Here is a 21,454-nt window from a genome sequence, read left to right as displayed (position 1 = left end):
CATGGGAACAGGGCGAACAAACTACCAAGCCAATTCTTCACCAGAAAGGAGGGACAAGCTACCGGGGACCGGTTTCTGGCATTTCAGCCTCTTCGGCCCGGCTTGCTTGAATCCTGATGGAGCAGTGAGAAAGGGACTCATGTCTGAGTATACCCTGCCACACCTATAGTGGCCAAAAACGATACAGAAAAGGGGGTGATGAACAGAGTGTCTGAATTAAGCAGACCACTCTTACCCAGTCCAAAGATCAGGGCTTGATCCACCCAGTGCATCATGGGAACAGGGCAGACCAAACTACCAAGCCAATTCTTCACCAGAAAGGAGACAAGCTACCGGGGACCGGTTTCTGGCATTTCAGCCTCTTCGGCCCGGCTTGCTTGAATCCTGATGGAGCAGTGAGAAAGGGACTCATGTCTGAGTATACCCTGCCACACCTATAGTGGCCAAAAACGATACAGAAAAGGGGTGGTGATGAACAGAGTGTCTGAATTAAGCAGACCACTCTTACCCAGTCCAAAGATCAGGGCTTGATCCATCACCGTTATTTATCTCACTGCCCCATCCCAGCTCAGAACCTGGCTATATGCAAATCAGTCTGTTCCTGGCCCAGTGCATCATGGGAACAGGGCAGACCAAACTACCAAGCCAATTCTTCACCAGAAAGGAGACAAGCTACCGGGGACCGGTTTCTGGCATTTCAGCCTCTTCGGCCCGGCTTGCTTGAATCCTGATGGAGCAGTGAGAAAGGGACTCATGTCTGAGTATACCCTGCCACACCTATAGTGGCCAAAAACGATACAGAAAAGGGGGTGGTGATGAACAGAGTGTCTGAATTAAGCAGACCACTCTTACCCAGTCCAAAGATCAGGGCTTGATCCATCACCGTTATTTATCTCACTGCCCCATCCCAGCTCAGAACCTGGCTATATGCAAATCAGTCTGTTCCTGGCCCAGTGCATCATGGGAACAGGGCAGACCAAACTACCAAGCCAATTCTTCACCAGAAAGGAGACAAGCTACCGGGGACCGGTTTCTGGCATTTCAGCCTCTTCGGCCCGGCTTGCTTGAATCCTGATGGAGCAGTGAGAAAGGGACTCATGTCTGAGTATACCCTGCCACACCTATAGTGGCCAAAAACGATACAGAAAAGGGGGTGGTGATGAACAGAGTGTCTGAATTAAGCAGACCACTCTTACCCAGTCCAAAGATCAGGGCTTGATCCATCACCGTTATTTATCTCACTGCCCCATCCCAGCTCAGAACCTGGCTATATGCAAATCAGTCTGTTCCTGGCCCAGTGCATCATGGGAACAGGGCAGACCAAACTACCAAGCCAATTCTTCACCAGAAAGGAGACAAGCTACCGGGGACCGGTTTCTGGCATTTCAGCCTCTTCGGCCCGGCTTGCTTGAATCCTGATGGAGCAGTGAGAAAGGGACTCATGTCTGAGTATACCCTGCCACACCTATAGTGGCCAAAAACGATACAGAAAAGGGGGTGGTGATGAACAGAGTGTCTGAATTAAGCAGACCACTCTTACCCAGTCCAAAGATCAGGGCTTGATCCATCACCGTTATTTATCTCACTGCCCCATCCCAGCTCAGAACCTGGCTATATGCAAATCAGTCTGTTCCTGGCCCAGTGCATCATGGGAACAGGGCAGACCAAACTACCAAGCCAATTCTTCACCAGAAAGGAGACAAGCTACCGGGGACCGGTTTCTGGCATTTCCAGCCTCTTCGGCCCGGCTTGCTTGAATCCTGATGGAGCAGTTGAGAAAGGGACTCATGTCTGAGTATACCCTGCCACACCTATAGTGGCCAAAAACGATACAGAAAAGGGGGTGGTGATGAACAGAGTTCCTTGAATTTGAGCACAGACTGAAACAAAACCTCCCCCTTTTCCGCAAGCTAAAAACCGTTTTGGATCTAGCCCTGATCTCTTGACTGGGTGATAGTACTCTCTTAATCAAGACTCTCCATCACCACCCCAAAAGCTCATTGCACCATCAGGATTCAAGCAGCCGGGCCGAAGACGCCTGAAATGGCAGAAACCGGTCCCCGGAAGCTTGTTTCCTTCCCAGTGTAAGAATGGCTTTTGTAGTCTGGTCTGCCCTGTTCCCATGATGCACTGGGCCAGGGACAGACTAATTTGCATACAGCCAGGTTCTGAAACTGGGATGGTGCAATGAGCTAAAAAACGGTGTTGGATCTAGCCCTGATCTCTTGACTGGGTGAGAGTACTCTGCTTAATTCAGAGACTCTGTCCATCACCACCCCTTGTTGTAAATAATTTTGTCCACCCTAAGCGTGGAAGGGTATACTCAGATGTGAGTCCCTTGCTCATTGCACCATCAGGATTCAAGCAAGCCGGGCCGAAGACGCCTGAAATGGCAGAAACCGGTCCCCGGAAGCTTGTTTCCTTCCCAGTGTAAGAATTGGCTTTTGTAGTCTGGTCTGCCCTGTTCCCATGATGCACTGGGCCAGGGACAGACTAATTTGCATACAGCCAGGTTCTGAAACTGGGATGGTGCAATGAGCTAAAAAACGGTGTTGGATCTAGCCCTGATCTCTTGACTGGGTGAGAGTACTCTGCTTAATTCAGAGACTCTGTCCATCACCACCCCTTGTTGTAAATAATTTTGTCCACCCTAAGCGTGGAAGGGTATACTCAGATGTGAGTCCTTGCTCATTGCACCATCAGGATTCAAGCAAGCCGGGCCGAAGACGCCTGAAATGGCAGAAAACCGGTCCCCGGAAGCTTGTTTCCTTCCCCAGTGTAAGAATTGGCTTTTGTAGTCTGGTCTGCCCTGTTCCCATGATGCACTGGGCCAGGGACAGACTAATTTGCATACAGCCAGGTTCTGAAACTGGGATGGTGCAATGAGCTAAAAAACGGTGTTGGATCTAGCCCTGATCTCTTGACTGGGTGAGAGTACTCTGCTTAATTCAGAGACTCTGTCCATCACCACCCCTTGTTGTAAATAATTTTGTCCACCCTAAGCGTGGAAGGGTATACTCAGATGTGAGTCCCTTGCTCATTGCACCATCAGGATTCAAGCAAGCCGGGCCGAAGACGCCTGAAATGGCAGAAACCGGTCCCCGGAAGCTTGTTTCCTTCCCAGTGTAAGAATTGGCTTTTGTAGTCTGGTCTGCCCTGTTCCCATGATGCACTGGGCCAGGGACAGACTAATTTGCATACAGCCAGGTTCTGAAACTGGGATGGTGCAATGAGCTAAAAAACGGTGTTGGATCTAGCCCTGATCTCTTGACTGGGTGAGAGTACTCTGCTTAATTCAGAGACTCTGTCCATCACCACCCCTTGTTGTAAATAATTTTGTCCACCCTAAGCGTGGAAGGGTATACTCAGATGTGAGTCCCTTGCTCATTGCACCATCAGGATTCAAGCAAGCCGGGCCGAAGACGCCTGAAATGGCAGAAACCGGTCCCCGGAAGCTTGTTTCCTTCCCAGTGTAAGAATTGGCTTTTGTAGTCTGGTCTGCCCTGTTCCCATGATGCACTGGGCCAGGGACAGACTAATTTGCATACAGCCAGGTTCTGAAACTGGGATGGTGCAATGAGCTAAAAAACGGTGTTGGATCTAGCCCTGATCTCTTGACTGGGTGAGAGTACTCTGCTTAATTCAGAGACTCTGTCCATCACCACCCCTTGTTTGTAAATAATTTTGTCCACCCTAAGCGTGGAAGGGTATACTCAGATGTGAGTCCCTTGCTCATTGCACCATCAGGATTCAAGCAAGCCGGGCCGAAGACGCCTGAAATGGCAGAAACCGGTCCCCGGAAGCTTGTTTCCTTCCCAGTGTAAGAATTGGCTTTTGTAGTCTGGTCTGCCCTGTTCCCATGATGCACTGGGCCAGGGACAGACTAATTTGCATACAGCCAGGTTCTGAAACTGGGATGGTGCAATGAGCTAAAAAACGGTGTTGGATCTAGCCCTGATCTCTTGACTGGGTGAGAGTACTCTGCTTAATTCAGAGACTCTGTCCATCACCACCCCTTGTTGTAAATAATTTTGTCCACCCTAAGCGTGGAAGGGTATACTCAGATGTGAGTCCCTTGCTCATTGCACCATCAGGATTCAAGCAAGCCGGGCCGAAGACGCCTGAAATGGCAGAAACCGGTCCCGGAAGCTTGTTTCCTTCCCAGTGTAAGAATTGGCTTTTGTAGTCTGGTCTGCCCTGTTCCCATGATGCACTGGGCCAGGGACAGACTAATTTGCATACAGCCAGGTTCTGAAACTGGGATGGTGCAATGAGCTAAAAAACGGTGTTGGATCTAGCCCTGATCTCTTGACTGGGTGAGAGTACTCTGCTTAATTCAGAGACTCTGTCCATCACCACCCCTTGTTGTAAATAATTTTGTCCACCCTAAGCGTGGAAGGGTATACTCAGATGTGAGTCCCTTGCTCATTGCACCATCAGGATTCAAGCAAGCCGGGCCGAAGACGCCTGAAATGGCAGAAACCGGTCCCCGGAAGCTTGTTTCCTTCCCAGTGTAAGAATTGGCTTTTGTAGTCTGGTCTGCCCTGTTCCCATGATGCACTGGGCCAGGGACAGACTAATTTGCATACAGCCAGGTTCTGAAACTGGGATGGTGCAATGAGCTAAAAAACGGTGTTGGATCTAGCCCTGATCTCTTGACTGGGTGAGAGTACTCTGCTTAATTCAGAGACTCTGTCCATCACCACCCCTTGTTGTAAATAATTTTGTCCCACCCTAAGCGTGGAAGGGTATACTCAGATGTGAGTCCCTTGCTCATTGCACCATCAGGATTCAAGCAAGCCGGGCCGAAGACGCCTGAAATGGCAGAAACCGGTCCCCGGAAGCTTGTTTCCTTCCCAGTGTAAGAATTGGCTTTTGTAGTCTGGTCTGCCCTGTTCCCATGATGCACTGGGCCAGGGACAGACTAATTTGCATACAGCCAGGTTCTGAAACTGGGATGGTGCAATGAGCTAAAAAACGGTGTTGGATCTAGCCCTGATCTCTTGACTGGGTGAGAGTACTCTGCTTAATTCAGAGACTCTGTCCATCACCACCCCTTGTTGTAAATAATTTTGTCCACCCTAAGCGTGGAAGGGTATACTCAGATGTGAGTCCCTTGCTCATTGCACCATCAGGATTCAAGCAAGCCGGGCCGAAGACGCCTGAAATGGCAGAAACCGGTCCCCGGAAGCTTGTTTCCTTCCCAGTGTAAGAATTGGCTTTTGTAGTCTGGTCTGCCCTGTTCCCATGATGCACTGGGCCAGGGACAGACTAATTTGCATACAGCCAGGTTCTGAAACTGGGATGGTGCAATGAGCTAAAAAACGGTGTTGGATCTAGCCCTGATCTCTTGACTGGGTGAGAGTACTCTGCTTAATTCAGAGACTCTGTCCATCACCACCCCTTGTTGTAAATAATTTTGTCCACCCTAAGCGTGGAAGGGTATACTCAGATGTGAGTCCCTTGCTCATTGCACCATCAGGATTCAAGCAAGCCGGGCCGAAGACGCCTGAAATGGCAGAAACCGGTCCCCGGAAGCTTGTTTCCTTCCCAGTGTAAGAATTGGCTTTTGTAGTCTGGTCTGCCCTGTTCCCATGATGCACTGGGCCAGGGACAGACTAATTTGCATACAGCCAGGTTCTGAAACTGGGATGGTGCAATGAGCTAAAAAACGGTGTTGGATCTAGCCCTGATCTCTTGACTGGGTGAGAGTACTCTGCTTAATTCAGAGACTCTGTCCATCACCACCCCTTGTTGTAAATAATTTTGTCCACCCTAAGCGTGGAAGGGTATACTCAGATGTGAGTCCCTTGCTCATTGCACCATCAGGATTCAAGCAAGCCGGGCCGAAGACGCCTGAAATGGCAGAAACCGGTCCCCGGAAGCTTGTTTCCTTCCCAGTGTAAGAATTGGCTTTTGTAGTCTGGTCTGCCCTGTTCCCATGATGCACTGGGCCAGGGACAGACTAATTTGCATACAGCCAGGTTCTGAAACTGGGATGGTGCAATGAGCTAAAAAACGGTGTTGGATCTAGCCCTGATCTCTTGACTGGGTGAGAGTACTCTGCTTAATTCAGAGACTCTGTCCATCACCACCCCTTGTTGTAAATAATTTTGTCCACCCTAAGCGTGGAAGGGTATACTCAGATGTGAGTCCCTTGCTCATTGCACCATCAGGATTCAAGCAAGCCGGGCCGAAGACGCCTGAAATGGCAGAAACCGGTCCCCGGAAGCTTGTTTCCTTCCCAGTGTAAGAATTGGCTTTTGTAGTCTGGTCTGCCCTGTTCCCATGATGCACTGGGCCAGGGACAGACTAATTTGCATACAGCCAGGTTCTGAAACTGGGATGGTGCAATGAGCTAAAAAACGGTGTTGGATCTAGCCCTGATCTCTTGACTGGGTGAGAGTACTCTGCTTAATTCAGAGACTCTGTCCATCACCACCCCTTGTTGTAAATAATTTTGTCCACCCTAAGCGTGGAAGGGTATACTCAGATGTGAGTCCCTTGCTCATTGCACCATCAGGATTCAAGCAAGCCGGGCCGAAGACGCCTGAAATGGCAGAAACCGGTCCCCGGAAGCTTGTTTCCTTCCCAGTGTAAGAATTGGCTTTTGTAGTCTGGTCTGCCCTGTTCCCATGATGCACTGGGCCAGGGACAGACTAATTTGCATACAGCCAGGTTCTGAAACTGGGATGGTGCAATGAGCTAAAAAACGGTGTTGGATCTAGCCCTGATCTCTTGACTGGGTGAGAGTACTCTGCTTAATTCAGAGACTCTGTCCATCACCACCCCTTGTTGTAAATAATTTTGTCCACCCTAAGCGTGGAAGGGTATACTCAGATGTGAGTCCCTTGCTCATTGCACCATCAGGATTCAAGCAAGCCGGGCCGAAGACGCCTGAAATGGCAGAAACCGGTCCCCGGAAGCTTGTTTCCTTCCCAGTGTAAGAATTGGCTTTTGTAGTCTGGTCTGCCCTGTTCCCATGATGCACTGGGCCAGGGACAGACTAATTTGCATACAGCCAGGTTCTGAAACTGGGATGGTGCAATGAGCTAAAAAACGGTGTTGGATCTAGCCCTGATCTCTTGACTGGGTGAGAGTACTCTGCTTAATTCAGAGACTCTGTCCATCACCACCCCTTGTTGTAAATAATTTTGTCCACCCTAAGCGTGGAAGGGTATACTCAGATGTGAGTCCCTTGCTCATTGCACCATCAGGATTCAAGCAAGCCGGGCCGAAGACGCCTGAAATGGCAGAAACCGGTCCCCGGAAGCTTGTTTCCTTCCCAGTGTAAGAATTGGCTTTTGTAGTCTGGTCTGCCCTGTTCCCATGATGCACTGGGCCAGGGACAGACTAATTTGCATACAGCCAGGTTCTGAAACTGGGATGGTGCAATGAGCTAAAAAACGGTGTTGGATCTAGCCCTGATCTCTTGACTGGGTGAGAGTACTCTGCTTAATTCAGAGACTCTGTCCATCACCACCCCTTGTTGTAAATAATTTTGTCCACCCTAAGCGTGGAAGGGTATACTCAGATGTGAGTCCCTTGCTCATTGCACCATCAGGATTCAAGCAAGCCGGGCCGAAGACGCCTGAAATGGCAGAAACCGGTCCCCGGAAGCTTGTTTCCTTCCCAGTGTAAGAATTGGCTTTTGTAGTCTGGTCTGCCCTGTTCCCATGATGCACTGGGCCAGGGACAGACTAATTTGCATACAGCCAGGTTCTGAAACTGGGATGGTGCAATGAGCTAAAAAACGGTGTTGGATCTAGCCCTGATCTCTTGACTGGGTGAGAGTACTCTGCTTAATTCAGAGACTCTGTCCATCACCACCCCTTGTTGTAAATAATTTTGTCCACCCTAAGCGTGGAAGGGTATACTCAGATGTGAGTCCCTTGCTCATTGCACCATCAGGATTCAAGCAAGCCGGGCCGAAGACGCCTGAAATGGCAGAAACCGGTCCCCGGAAGCTTGTTTCCTTCCCAGTGTAAGAATTGGCTTTTGTAGTCTGGTCTGCCCTGTTCCCATGATGCACTGGGCCAGGGACAGACTAATTTGCATACAGCCAGGTTCTGAAACTGGGATGGTGCAATGAGCTAAAAAACGGTGTTGGATCTAGCCCTGATCTCTTGACTGGGTGAGAGTACTCTGCTTAATTCAGAGACTCTGTCCATCACCACCCCTTGTTGTAAATAATTTTGTCCACCCTAAGCGTGGAAGGGTATACTCAGATGTGAGTCCCTTGCTCATTGCACCATCAGGATTCAAGCAAGCCGGGCCGAAGACGCCTGAAATGGCAGAAACCGGTCCCCGGAAGCTTGTTTCCTTCCCAGTGTAAGAATTGGCTTTTGTAGTCTGGTCTGCCCTGTTCCCATGATGCACTGGGCCAGGGACAGACTAATTTGCATACAGCCAGGTTCTGAAACTGGGATGGTGCAATGAGCTAAAAAACGGTGTTGGATCTAGCCCTGATCTCTTGACTGGGTGAGAGTACTCTGCTTAATTCAGAGACTCTGTCCATCACCACCCCTTGTTGTAAATAATTTTGTCCACCCTAAGCGTGGAAGGGTATACTCAGATGTGAGTCCCTTGCTCATTGCACCATCAGGATTCAAGCAAGCCGGGCCGAAGACGCCTGAAATGGCAGAAACCGGTCCCCGGAAGCTTGTTTCCTTCCCAGTGTAAGAATTGGCTTTTGTAGTCTGGTCTGCCCTGTTCCCATGATGCACTGGGCCAGGGACAGACTAATTTGCATACAGCCAGGTTCTGAAACTGGGATGGTGCAATGAGCTAAAAAACGGTGTTGGATCTAGCCCTGATCTCTTGACTGGGTGAGAGTACTCTGCTTAATTCAGAGACTCTGTCCATCACCACCCCTTGTTGTAAATAATTTTGTCCACCCTAAGCGTGGAAGGGTATACTCAGATGTGAGTCCCTTGCTCATTGCACCATCAGGATTCAAGCAAGCCGGGCCGAAGACGCCTGAAATGGCAGAAACCGGTCCCCGGAAGCTTGTTTCCTTCCCAGTGTAAGAATTGGCTTTTGTAGTCTGGTCTGCCCTGTTCCCATGATGCACTGGGCCAGGGACAGACTAATTTGCATACAGCCAGGTTCTGAAACTGGGATGGTGCAATGAGCTAAAAAACGGTGTTGGATCTAGCCCTGATCTCTTGACTGGGTGAGAGTACTCTGCTTAATTCAGAGACTCTGTCCATCACCACCCCTTGTTGTAAATAATTTTGTCCACCCTAAGCGTGGAAGGGTATACTCAGATGTGAGTCCCTTGCTCATTGCACCATCAGGATTCAAGCAAGCCGGGCCGAAGACGCCTGAAATGGCAGAAACCGGTCCCCGGAAGCTTGTTTCCTTCCCAGTGTAAGAATTGGCTTTTGTAGTCTGGTCTGCCCTGTTCCCATGATGCACTGGGCCAGGGACAGACTAATTTGCATACAGCCAGGTTCTGAAACTGGGATGGTGCAATGAGCTAAAAAACGGTGTTGGATCTAGCCCTGATCTCTTGACTGGGTGAGAGTACTCTGCTTAATTCAGAGACTCTGTCCATCACCACCCCTTGTTGTAAATAATTTTGTCCACCCTAAGCGTGGAAGGGTATACTCAGATGTGAGTCCCTTGCTCATTGCACCATCAGGATTCAAGCAAGCCGGGCCGAAGACGCCTGAAATGGCAGAAACCGGTCCCCGGAAGCTTGTTTCCTTCCCAGTGTAAGAATTGGCTTTTGTAGTCTGGTCTGCCCTGTTCCCATGATGCACTGGGCCAGGGACAGACTAATTTGCATACAGCCAGGTTCTGAAACTGGGATGGTGCAATGAGCTAAAAAACGGTGTTGGATCTAGCCCTGATCTCTTGACTGGGTGAGAGTACTCTGCTTAATTCAGAGACTCTGTCCATCACCACCCCTTGTTGTAAATAATTTTGTCCACCCTAAGCGTGGAAGGGTATACTCAGATGTGAGTCCCTTGCTCATTGCACCATCAGGATTCAAGCAAGCCGGGCCGAAGACGCCTGAAATGGCAGAAACCGGTCCCCGGAAGCTTGTTTCCTTCCCAGTGTAAGAATTGGCTTTTGTAGTCTGGTCTGCCCTGTTCCCATGATGCACTGGGCCAGGGACAGACTAATTTGCATACAGCCAGGTTCTGAAACTGGGATGGTGCAATGAGCTAAAAAACGGTGTTGGATCTAGCCCTGATCTCTTGACTGGGTGAGAGTACTCTGCTTAATTCAGAGACTCTGTCCATCACCACCCCTTGTTGTAAATAATTTTGTCCACCCTAAGCGTGGAAGGGTATACTCAGATGTGAGTCCCTTGCTCATTGCACCATCAGGATTCAAGCAAGCCGGGCCGAAGACGCCTGAAATGGCAGAAACCGGTCCCCGGAAGCTTGTTTCCTTCCCAGTGTAAGAATTGGCTTTTGTAGTCTGGTCTGCCCTGTTCCCATGATGCACTGGGCCAGGGACAGACTAATTTGCATACAGCCAGGTTCTGAAACTGGGATGGTGCAATGAGCTAAAAAACGGTGTTGGATCTAGCCCTGATCTCTTGACTGGGTGAGAGTACTCTGCTTAATTCAGAGACTCTGTCCATCACCACCCCTTGTTGTAAATAATTTTGTCCACCCTAAGCGTGGAAGGGTATACTCAGATGTGAGTCCCTTGCTCATTGCACCATCAGGATTCAAGCAAGCCGGGCCGAAGACGCCTGAAATGGCAGAAACCGGTCCCCGGAAGCTTGTTTCCTTCCCAGTGTAAGAATTGGCTTTTGTAGTCTGGTCTGCCCTGTTCCCATGATGCACTGGGCCAGGGACAGACTAATTTGCATACAGCCAGGTTCTGAAACTGGGATGGTGCAATGAGCTAAAAAACGGTGTTGGATCTAGCCCTGATCTCTTGACTGGGTGAGAGTACTCTGCTTAATTCAGAGACTCTGTCCATCACCACCCCTTGTTGTAAATAATTTTGTCCACCCTAAGCGTGGAAGGGTATACTCAGATGTGAGTCCCTTGCTCATTGCACCATCAGGATTCAAGCAAGCCGGGCCGAAGACGCCTGAAATGGCAGAAACCGGTCCCCGGAAGCTTGTTTCCTTCCCAGTGTAAGAATTGGCTTTTGTAGTCTGGTCTGCCCTGTTCCCATGATGCACTGGGCCAGGGACAGACTAATTTGCATACAGCCAGGTTCTGAAACTGGGATGGTGCAATGAGCTAAAAAACGGTGTTGGATCTAGCCCTGATCTCTTGACTGGGTGAGAGTACTCTGCTTAATTCAGAGACTCTGTCCATCACCACCCCTTGTTGTAAATAATTTTGTCCACCCTAAGCGTGGAAGGGTATACTCAGATGTGAGTCCCTTGCTCATTGCACCATCAGGATTCAAGCAAGCCGGGCCGAAGACGCCTGAAATGGCAGAAACCGGTCCCCGGAAGCTTGTTTCCTTCCCAGTGTAAGAATTGGCTTTTGTAGTCTGGTCTGCCCTGTTCCCATGATGCACTGGGCCAGGGACAGACTAATTTGCATACAGCCAGGTTCTGAAACTGGGATGGTGCAATGAGCTAAAAAACGGTGTTGGATCTAGCCCTGATCTCTTGACTGGGTGAGAGTACTCTGCTTAATTCAGAGACTCTGTCCATCACCACCCCTTGTTGTAAATAATTTTGTCCACCCTAAGCGTGGAAGGGTATACTCAGATGTGAGTCCCTTGCTCATTGCACCATCAGGATTCAAGCAAGCCGGGCCGAAGACGCCTGAAATGGCAGAAACCGGTCCCCGGAAGCTTGTTTCCTTCCCAGTGTAAGAATTGGCTTTTGTAGTCTGGTCTGCCCTGTTCCCATGATGCACTGGGCCAGGGACAGACTAATTTGCATACAGCCAGGTTCTGAAACTGGGATGGTGCAATGAGCTAAAAAACGGTGTTGGATCTAGCCCTGATCTCTTGACTGGGTGAGAGTACTCTGCTTAATTCAGAGACTCTGTCCATCACCACCCCTTGTTGTAAATAATTTTGTCCACCCTAAGCGTGGAAGGGTATACTCAGATGTGAGTCCCTTGCTCATTGCACCATCAGGATTCAAGCAAGCCGGGCCGAAGACGCCTGAAATGGCAGAAACCGGTCCCCGGAAGCTTGTTTCCTTCCCAGTGTAAGAATTGGCTTTTGTAGTCTGGTCTGCCCTGTTCCCATGATGCACTGGGCCAGGGACAGACTAATTTGCATACAGCCAGGTTCTGAAACTGGGATGGTGCAATGAGCTAAAAAACGGTGTTGGATCTAGCCCTGATCTCTTGACTGGGTGAGAGTACTCTGCTTAATTCAGAGACTCTGTCCATCACCACCCCTTGTTGTAAATAATTTTGTCCACCCTAAGCGTGGAAGGGTATACTCAGATGTGAGTCCCTTGCTCATTGCACCATCAGGATTCAAGCAAGCCGGGCCGAAGACGCCTGAAATGGCAGAAACCGGTCCCCGGAAGCTTGTTTCCTTCCCAGTGTAAGAATTGGCTTTTGTAGTCTGGTCTGCCCTGTTCCCATGATGCACTGGGCCAGGGACAGACTAATTTGCATACAGCCAGGTTCTGAAACTGGGATGGTGCAATGAGCTAAAAAACGGTGTTGGATCTAGCCCTGATCTCTTGACTGGGTGAGAGTACTCTGCTTAATTCAGAGACTCTGTCCATCACCACCCCTTGTTGTAAATAATTTTGTCCACCCTAAGCGTGGAAGGGTATACTCAGATGTGAGTCCCTTGCTCATTGCACCATCAGGATTCAAGCAAGCCGGGCCGAAGACGCCTGAAATGGCAGAAACCGGTCCCCGGAAGCTTGTTTCCTTCCCAGTGTAAGAATTGGCTTTTGTAGTCTGGTCTGCCCTGTTCCCATGATGCACTGGGCCAGGGACAGACTAATTTGCATACAGCCAGGTTCTGAAACTGGGATGGTGCAATGAGCTAAAAAACGGTGTTGGATCTAGCCCTGATCTCTTGACTGGGTGAGAGTACTCTGCTTAATTCAGAGACTCTGTCCATCACCACCCCTTGTTGTAAATAATTTTGTCCACCCTAAGCGTGGAAGGGTATACTCAGATGTGAGTCCCTTGCTCATTGCACCATCAGGATTCAAGCAAGCCGGGCCGAAGACGCCTGAAATGGCAGAAACCGGTCCCCGGAAGCTTGTTTCCTTCCCAGTGTAAGAATTGGCTTTTGTAGTCTGGTCTGCCCTGTTCCCATGATGCACTGGGCCAGGGACAGACTAATTTGCATACAGCCAGGTTCTGAAACTGGGATGGTGCAATGAGCTAAAAAACGGTGTTGGATCTAGCCCTGATCTCTTGACTGGGTGAGAGTACTCTGCTTAATTCAGAGACTCTGTCCATCACCACCCCTTGTTGTAAATAATTTTGTCCACCCTAAGCGTGGAAGGGTATACTCAGATGTGAGTCCCTTGCTCATTGCACCATCAGGATTCAAGCAAGCCGGGCCGAAGACGCCTGAAATGGCAGAAACCGGTCCCCGGAAGCTTGTTTCCTTCCCAGTGTAAGAATTGGCTTTTGTAGTCTGGTCTGCCCTGTTCCCATGATGCACTGGGCCAGGGACAGACTAATTTGCATACAGCCAGGTTCTGAAACTGGGATGGTGCAATGAGCTAAAAAACGGTGTTGGATCTAGCCCTGATCTCTTGACTGGGTGAGAGTACTCTGCTTAATTCAGAGACTCTGTCCATCACCACCCCTTGTTGTAAATAATTTTGTCCACCCTAAGCGTGGAAGGGTATACTCAGATGTGAGTCCCTTGCTCATTGCACCATCAGGATTCAAGCAAGCCGGGCCGAAGACGCCTGAAATGGCAGAAACCGGTCCCCGGAAGCTTGTTTCCTTCCCAGTGTAAGAATTGGCTTTTGTAGTCTGGTCTGCCCTGTTCCCATGATGCACTGGGCCAGGGACAGACTAATTTGCATACAGCCAGGTTCTGAAACTGGGATGGTGCAATGAGCTAAAAAACGGTGTTGGATCTAGCCCTGATCTCTTGACTGGGTGAGAGTACTCTGCTTAATTCAGAGACTCTGTCCATCACCACCCCTTGTTGTAAATAATTTTGTCCACCCTAAGCGTGGAAGGGTATACTCAGATGTGAGTCCCTTGCTCATTGCACCATCAGGATTCAAGCAAGCCGGGCCGAAGACGCCTGAAATGGCAGAAACCGGTCCCCGGAAGCTTGTTTCCTTCCCAGTGTAAGAATTGGCTTTTGTAGTCTGGTCTGCCCTGTTCCCATGATGCACTGGGCCAGGGACAGACTAATTTGCATACAGCCAGGTTCTGAAACTGGGATGGTGCAATGAGCTAAAAAACGGTGTTGGATCTAGCCCTGATCTCTTGACTGGGTGAGAGTACTCTGCTTAATTCAGAGACTCTGTCCATCACCACCCCTTGTTGTAAATAATTTTGTCCACCCTAAGCGTGGAAGGGTATACTCAGATGTGAGTCCCTTGCTCATTGCACCATCAGGATTCAAGCAAGCCGGGCCGAAGACGCCTGAAATGGCAGAAACCGGTCCCCGGAAGCTTGTTTCCTTCCCAGTGTAAGAATTGGCTTTTGTAGTCTGGTCTGCCCTGTTCCCATGATGCACTGGGCCAGGGACAGACTAATTTGCATACAGCCAGGTTCTGAAACTGGGATGGTGCAATGAGCTAAAAAACGGTGTTGGATCTAGCCCTGATCTCTTGACTGGGTGAGAGTACTCTGCTTAATTCAGAGACTCTGTCCATCACCACCCCTTGTTGTAAATAATTTTGTCCACCCTAAGCGTGGAAGGGTATACTCAGATGTGAGTCCCTTGCTCATTGCACCATCAGGATTCAAGCAAGCCGGGCCGAAGACGCCTGAAATGGCAGAAACCGGTCCCCGGAAGCTTGTTTCCTTCCCAGTGTAAGAATTGGCTTTTGTAGTCTGGTCTGCCCTGTTCCCATGATGCACTGGGCCAGGGACAGACTAATTTGCATACAGCCAGGTTCTGAAACTGGGATGGTGCAATGAGCTAAAAAACGGTGTTGGATCTAGCCCTGATCTCTTGACTGGGTGAGAGTACTCTGCTTAATTCAGAGACTCTGTCCATCACCACCCCTTGTTGTAAATAATTTTGTCCACCCTAAGCGTGGAAGGGTATACTCAGATGTGAGTCCCTTGCTCATTGCACCATCAGGATTCAAGCAAGCCGGGCCGAAGACGCCTGAAATGGCAGAAACCGGTCCCCGGAAGCTTGTTTCCTTCCCAGTGTAAGAATTGGCTTTTGTAGTCTGGTCTGCCCTGTTCCCATGATGCACTGGGCCAGGGACAGACTAATTTGCATACAGCCAGGTTCTGAAACTGGGATGGTGCAATGAGCTAAAAAACGGTGTTGGATCTAGCCCTGATCTCTTGACTGGGTGAGAGTACTCTGCTTAATTCAGAGACTCTGTCCATCACCACCCCTTGTTGTAAATAATTTTGTCCACCCTAAGCGTGGAAGGGTATACTCAGATGTGAGTCCCTTGCTCATTGCACCATCAGGATTCAAGCAAGCCGGGCCGAAGACGCCTGAAATGGCAGAAACCGGTCCCCGGAAGCTTGTTTCCTTCCCAGTGTAAGAATTGGCTTTTGTAGTCTGGTCTGCCCTGTTCCCATGATGCACTGGGCCAGGGACAGACTAATTTGCATACAGCCAGGTTCTGAAACTGGGATGGTGCAATGAGCTAAAAAACGGTGTTGGATCTAGCCCTGATCTCTTGACTGGGTGAGAGTACTCTGCTTAATTCAGAGACTCTGTCCATCACCACCCCTTGTTGTAAATAATTTTGTCCACCCTAAGCGTGGAAGGGTATACTCAGATGTGAGTCCCTTGCTCATTGCACCATCAGGATTCAAGCAAGCCGGGCCGAAGACGCCTGAAATGGCAGAAACCGGTCCCCGGAAGCTTGTTTCCTTCCCAGTGTAAGAATTGGCTTTTGTAGTCTGGTCTGCCCTGTTCCCATGATGCACTGGGCCAGGGACAGACTAATTTGCATACAGCCAGGTTCTGAAACTGGGATGGTGCAATGAGCTAAAAAACGGTGTTGGATCTAGCCCTGATCTCTTGACTGGGTGAGAGTACTCTGCTTAATTCAGAGACTCTGTCCATCACCACCCCTTGTTGTAAATAATTTTGTCCACCCTAAGCGTGGAAGGGTATACTCAGATGTGAGTCCCTTGCTCATTGCACCATCAGGATTCAAGCAAGCCGGGCCGAAGACGCCTGAAATGGCAGAAACCGGTCCCCGGAAGCTTGTTTCCTTCCCAGTGTAAGAATTGGCTTTTGTAGTCTGGTCTGCCCTGTTCCCATGATGCACTGGGCCAGGGACAGACTAATTTGCATACAGCCAGGTTCTGAAACTGGGATGGTGCAATGAGCTAAAAAACGGTGTTGGATCTAGCCCTGATCTCTTGACTGGGTGAGAGTACTCTGCTTAATTCAGAGACTCTGTCCATCACCACCCCTTGTTGTAAATAATTTTGTCCACCCTAAGCGTGGAAGGGTATACTCAGATGTGAGTCCCTTGCTCATTGCACCATCAGGATTCAAGCAAGCCGGGCCGAAGACGCCTGAAATGGCAGAAACCGGTCCCCGGAAGCTTGTTTCCTTCCCAGTGTAAGAATTGGCTTTTGTAGTCTGGTCTGCCCTGTTCCCATGATGCACTGGGCCAGGGACAGACTAATTTGCATACAGCCAGGTTCTGAAACTGGGATGGTGCAATGAGCTAAAAAACGGTGTTGGATCTAGCCCTGATCTCTTGACTGGGTGAGAGTACTCTGCTTAATTCAGAGACTCTGTCCATCACCACCCCTTGTTGTAAATAATTTTGTCCACCCTAAGCGTGGAAGGGTATACTCAGATGTGAGTCCCTTGCTCATTGCACCATCAGGATTCAAGCAAGCCGGGCCGAAGACGCCTGAAATGGCAGAAACCGGTCCCCGGAAGCTTGTTTCCTTCCCAGTGTAAGAATTGGCTTTTGTAGTCTGGTCTGCCCTGTTCCCATGATGCACTGGGCCAGGGACAGACTAATTTGCATACAGCCAGGTTCTGAAACTGGGATGGTGCAATGAGCTAAAAAACGGTGTTGGATCTAGCCCTGATCTCTTGACTGGGTGAGAGTACTCTGCTTAATTCAGAGACTCTGTCCATCACCACCCCTTGTTGTAAATAATTTTGTCCACCCTAAGCGTGGAAGGGTATACTCAGATGTGAGTCCCTTGCTCATTGCACCATCAGGATTCAAGCAAGCCGGGCCGAAGACGCCTGAAATGGCAGAAACCGGTCCCCGGAAGCTTGTTTCCTTCCCAGTGTAAGAATTGGCTTTTGTAGTCTGGTCTGCCCTGTTCCCATGATGCACTGGGCCAGGGACAGACTAATTTGCATACAGCCAGGTTCTGAAACTGGGATGGTGCAATGAGCTAAAAAACGGTGTTGGATCTAGCCCTGATCTCTTGACTGGGTGAGAGTACTCTGCTTAATTCAGAGACTCTGTCCATCACCACCCCTTGTTGTAAATAATTTTGTCCACCCTAAGCGTGGAAGGGTATACTCAGATGTGAGTCCCTTGCTCATTGCACCATCAGGATTCAAGCAAGCCGGGCCGAAGACGCCTGAAATGGCAGAAACCGGTCCCCGGAAGCTTGTTTCCTTCCCAGTGTAAGAATTGGCTTTTGTAGTCTGGTCTGCCCTGTTCCCATGATGCACTGGGCCAGGGACAGACTAATTTGCATACAGCCAGGTTCTGAAACTGGGATGGTGCAATGAGCTAAAAAACGGTGTTGGATCTAGCCCTGATCTCTTGACTGGGTGAGAGTACTCTGCTTAATTCAGAGACTCTGTCCATCACCACCCCTTGTTGTAAATAATTTTGTCCACCCTAAGCGTGGAAGGGTATACTCAGATGTGAGTCCCTTGCTCATTGCACCATCAGGATTCAAGCAAGCCGGGCCGAAGACGCCTGAAATGGCAGAAACCGGTCCCCGGAAGCTTGTTTCCTTCCCAGTGTAAGAATTGGCTTTTGTAGTCTGGTCTGCCCTGTTCCCATGATGCACTGGGCCAGGGACAGACTAATTTGCATACAGCCAGGTTCTGAAACTGGGATGGTGCAATGAGCTAAAAAACGGTGTTGGATCTAGCCCTGATCTCTTGACTGGGTGAGAGTACTCTGCTTAATTCAGAGACTCTGTCCATCACCACCCCTTGTTGTAAATAATTTTGTCCACCCTAAGCGTGGAAGGGTATACTCAGATGTGAGTCCCTTGCTCATTGCACCATCAGGATTCAAGCAAGCCGGGCCGAAGACGCCTGAAATGGCAGAAACCGGTCCCCGGAAGCTTGTTTCCTTCCCAGTGTAAGAATTGGCTTTTGTAGTCTGGTCTGCCCTGTTCCCATGATGCACTGGGCCAGGGACAGACTAATTTGCATACAGCCAGGTTCTGAAACTGGGATGGTGCAATGAGCTAAAAAACGGTGTTGGATCTAGCCCTGATCTCTTGACTGGGTGAGAGTACTCTGCTTAATTCAGAGACTCTGTCCATCACCACCCCTTGTTGTAAATAATTTTGTCCACCCTAAGCGTGGAAGGGTATACTCAGATGTGAGTCCCTTGCTCATTGCACCATCAGGATTCAAGCAAGCCGGGCCGAAGACGCCTGAAATGGCAGAAACCGGTCCCCGGAAGCTTGTTTCCTTCCCAGTGTAAGAATTGGCTTTTGTAGTCTGGTCTGCCCTGTTCCCATGATGCACTGGGCCAGGGACAGACTAATTTGCATACAGCCAGGTTCTGAAACTGGGATGGTGCAATGAGCTAAAAAACGGTGTTGGATCTAGCCCTGATCTCTTGACTGGGTGAGAGTACTCTGCTTAATTCAGAGACTCTGTCCATCACCACCCCTTGTTGTAAATAATTTTGTCCACCCTAAGCGTGGAAGGGTATACTCAGATGTGAGTCCCTTGCTCATTGCACCATCAGGATTCAAGCAAGCCGGGCCGAAGACGCCTGAAATGGCAGAAACCGGTCCCCGGAAGCTTGTTTCCTTCCCAGTGTAAGAATTGGCTTTTGTAGTCTGGTCTGCCCTGTTCCCATGATGCACTGGGCCAGGGACAGACTAATTTGCATACAGCCAGGTTCTGAAACTGGGATGGTGCAATGAGCTAAAAAACGGTGTTGGATCTAGCCCTGATCTCTTGACTGGGTGAGAGTACTCTGCTTAATTCAGAGACTCTGTCCATCACCACCCCTTGTTGTAAATAAGACCTATAACTGAGGCAGCCCCAGGACAGGAAGGCAGTTGTATCCTGGAGTCGAGAGACACCGAGAAGAACTCATCCTTGACGGACTGCTGGCGCTGCCACAGCCCTGCCTTGTGAACTATTGCCCTGCCTGCTGGCGCTGCCGCGGCCCTCTGCAACCTTCATCCTCGTGGGACCTGCTGGCGCTGCCGCGGCCCTCTGCAACCTTCATCCTCGTGGGACCTGCTGGCGCTGCCGCGGCCCTCTGCAACCTTCATCCTCGTGGGACCTGCTGGCGCTGCCGCGGCCCTCTGCAACCTGCATTCTCGTGGGACCTGCTGGCGCTGCCGCGGCCCGTTGTAACCTTCATCCTCGTGGGACCTGCTGGCGCTGCCGCGGCCCGTTGTAACCTTCATCCTCGTGGGACCTGCTGGCGCTGCCGCGGCCCGTTGCAACCTGCATTCTCGTGGGACCTGCTGGCGCTGCCGCGGCCCGTTGTAACCTTCATCCTCGTGGGGACCTGCTGGCGCTGCCGCGGCCCGTTGCCACCTACGACCTCTTCGGGACCTGCCGGCGCTGCCGCGGTCTGACCCCTCTGAACACCGAGCTCGAGGATTGTGAGCCATCACCGTTACACCCCCGTACCCGTGGGTACCCAGACTGTCCCGCTACCCCCTTCCCCTACTAGAGACTAGAATTGAGAGGATCATCGTGTCCTGATTGCCTTGTATCGTACCACTCTACTCCCAGAAGTGCCTATAAAAGGTGTTACCCTGAACTTTGTGTGGTGTCCATCTGTGGGGGGGAAGTTACCTGTCTGTGCGATCACTGTGCTCGGCCGACCCTCCAGGCCCCCGTCTAACATTGGTGGCTAGCGGCGCGATCCGAACCAACGCGTACCGTACAGACAGTAACTCACCCTACGACTAAAACCACAATGACGACCAAAGAGAGCGGATCGGCGGAGAAGTTCCAGATGGAAAAGCTGGAAGAATACAACCACCGAGAGCTCAAACAATTTTGCATGGACTTAGGCATTGCTACCACCGGGCTAAGCACAAAAGAAGACTTCAAAAACGCCCTAGAGGCCTGGACAGAGACAAATACCGCAACCCCCCGGGACCCCGCAGCCCCGGAAGTCAACACCACCCGGACGGAGGAACGGAGAACAGGCCCCTCCCATGAAGAGATCCAAGAGCGGGAAAAAAATAGATTACACGAGTTAGACTTGGCACGACTCAGATTAGACGGAGAATTGAAACTGGCGGAACAAAAAATAAACTTAGAACACTTACGGCTCAGAGAAGAGCGAGAGGAAAAACAGAGACAGAGAGACCTCGAAGAAAAAAGACTGGCATACGAGCACGAGTGCAAACTAGCGGAGATAGAAATACGCAAACTGAACAAAAACCTAGGGGTGCCCGAGCAACCGCACTCCCCGGGTCCTACCGAGCGGAAGGTCCACATCCCCAAGGATGTGGTCCGAGAATATCACCGGAACGACGACATACAGCAGTGGTTCAAGGCCTATGAGATTGCCATGACCGCCCACCGAGTCGCTCGAAGTGACTGGGGAGCCGGTCTATGGGGGAGATTCGTCAACGAGGGTCGTGATGCCCTGCTGCAACTTCCGGACCATCAAATGACGTCCTATGACCACATGAAGGCCGCCCTCCTCAGTCGATATGGACTTACACCCGAAATGTACCGCCAGAGGTTCCGCAACTGCACCCGGATCCCAGGTACGACGTGGTTGGAATACGTGAACTATTTCAGCCGAGCCTTCGAGGGGTGGATCAAGGGTAACAACGTAACCACTTACGAACAACTCTTCAATCTCATTGTGTGGGAGCACCTCTCCAACAACTGCTTTGTCGAGCTCAGGCAGCACCTCCTCGACAGTAAATTGACTGAACCCCGGCAGCTCGCCACCGAGGCTGACCGGTGGGAGAGCACCCGAGTGGCCCGGAGTGGGCCGAATGAGCAGAACAGAACCAACCAAGGTCACCATCGTCCCCGAGGAGGAGGAGGAGGCCCGGGCCGGGGCAGAGACGCCGCCCCGACCGCACCCACTAACGCCACCCCGGCCCCAGCAGGCCGGGGAAACCCCCCGATGCGCCCGGGGTTCCGAGCTAACGTGACGTGTCATCGATGCCAGCGAGTCGGCCACTATGCCAGT

General features: G+C 50.6%; 1 protein-coding gene across 1 annotated transcript in view; it reads right to left on the bottom strand.

Annotated features, from left to right (window-relative positions):
- RAB3C (RAB3C, member RAS oncogene family) overlaps nt 1-21,454 on the bottom strand; it is a 422,835-nt gene that overhangs the window by 345,834 nt on the left and 55,547 nt on the right. The window lies entirely within an intron of this gene.

Source organism: Lissotriton helveticus, chromosome 2_1, assembly GCF_964261635.1.
Source record: "Lissotriton helveticus chromosome 2_1, aLisHel1.1, whole genome shotgun sequence".
Lineage (NCBI taxonomy): Eukaryota > Metazoa > Chordata > Amphibia > Caudata > Salamandridae > Lissotriton > Lissotriton helveticus.
Note: the sequence above shows the minus strand (reverse complement) of the source record. Positions and strands in the feature narration are given on the sequence as shown.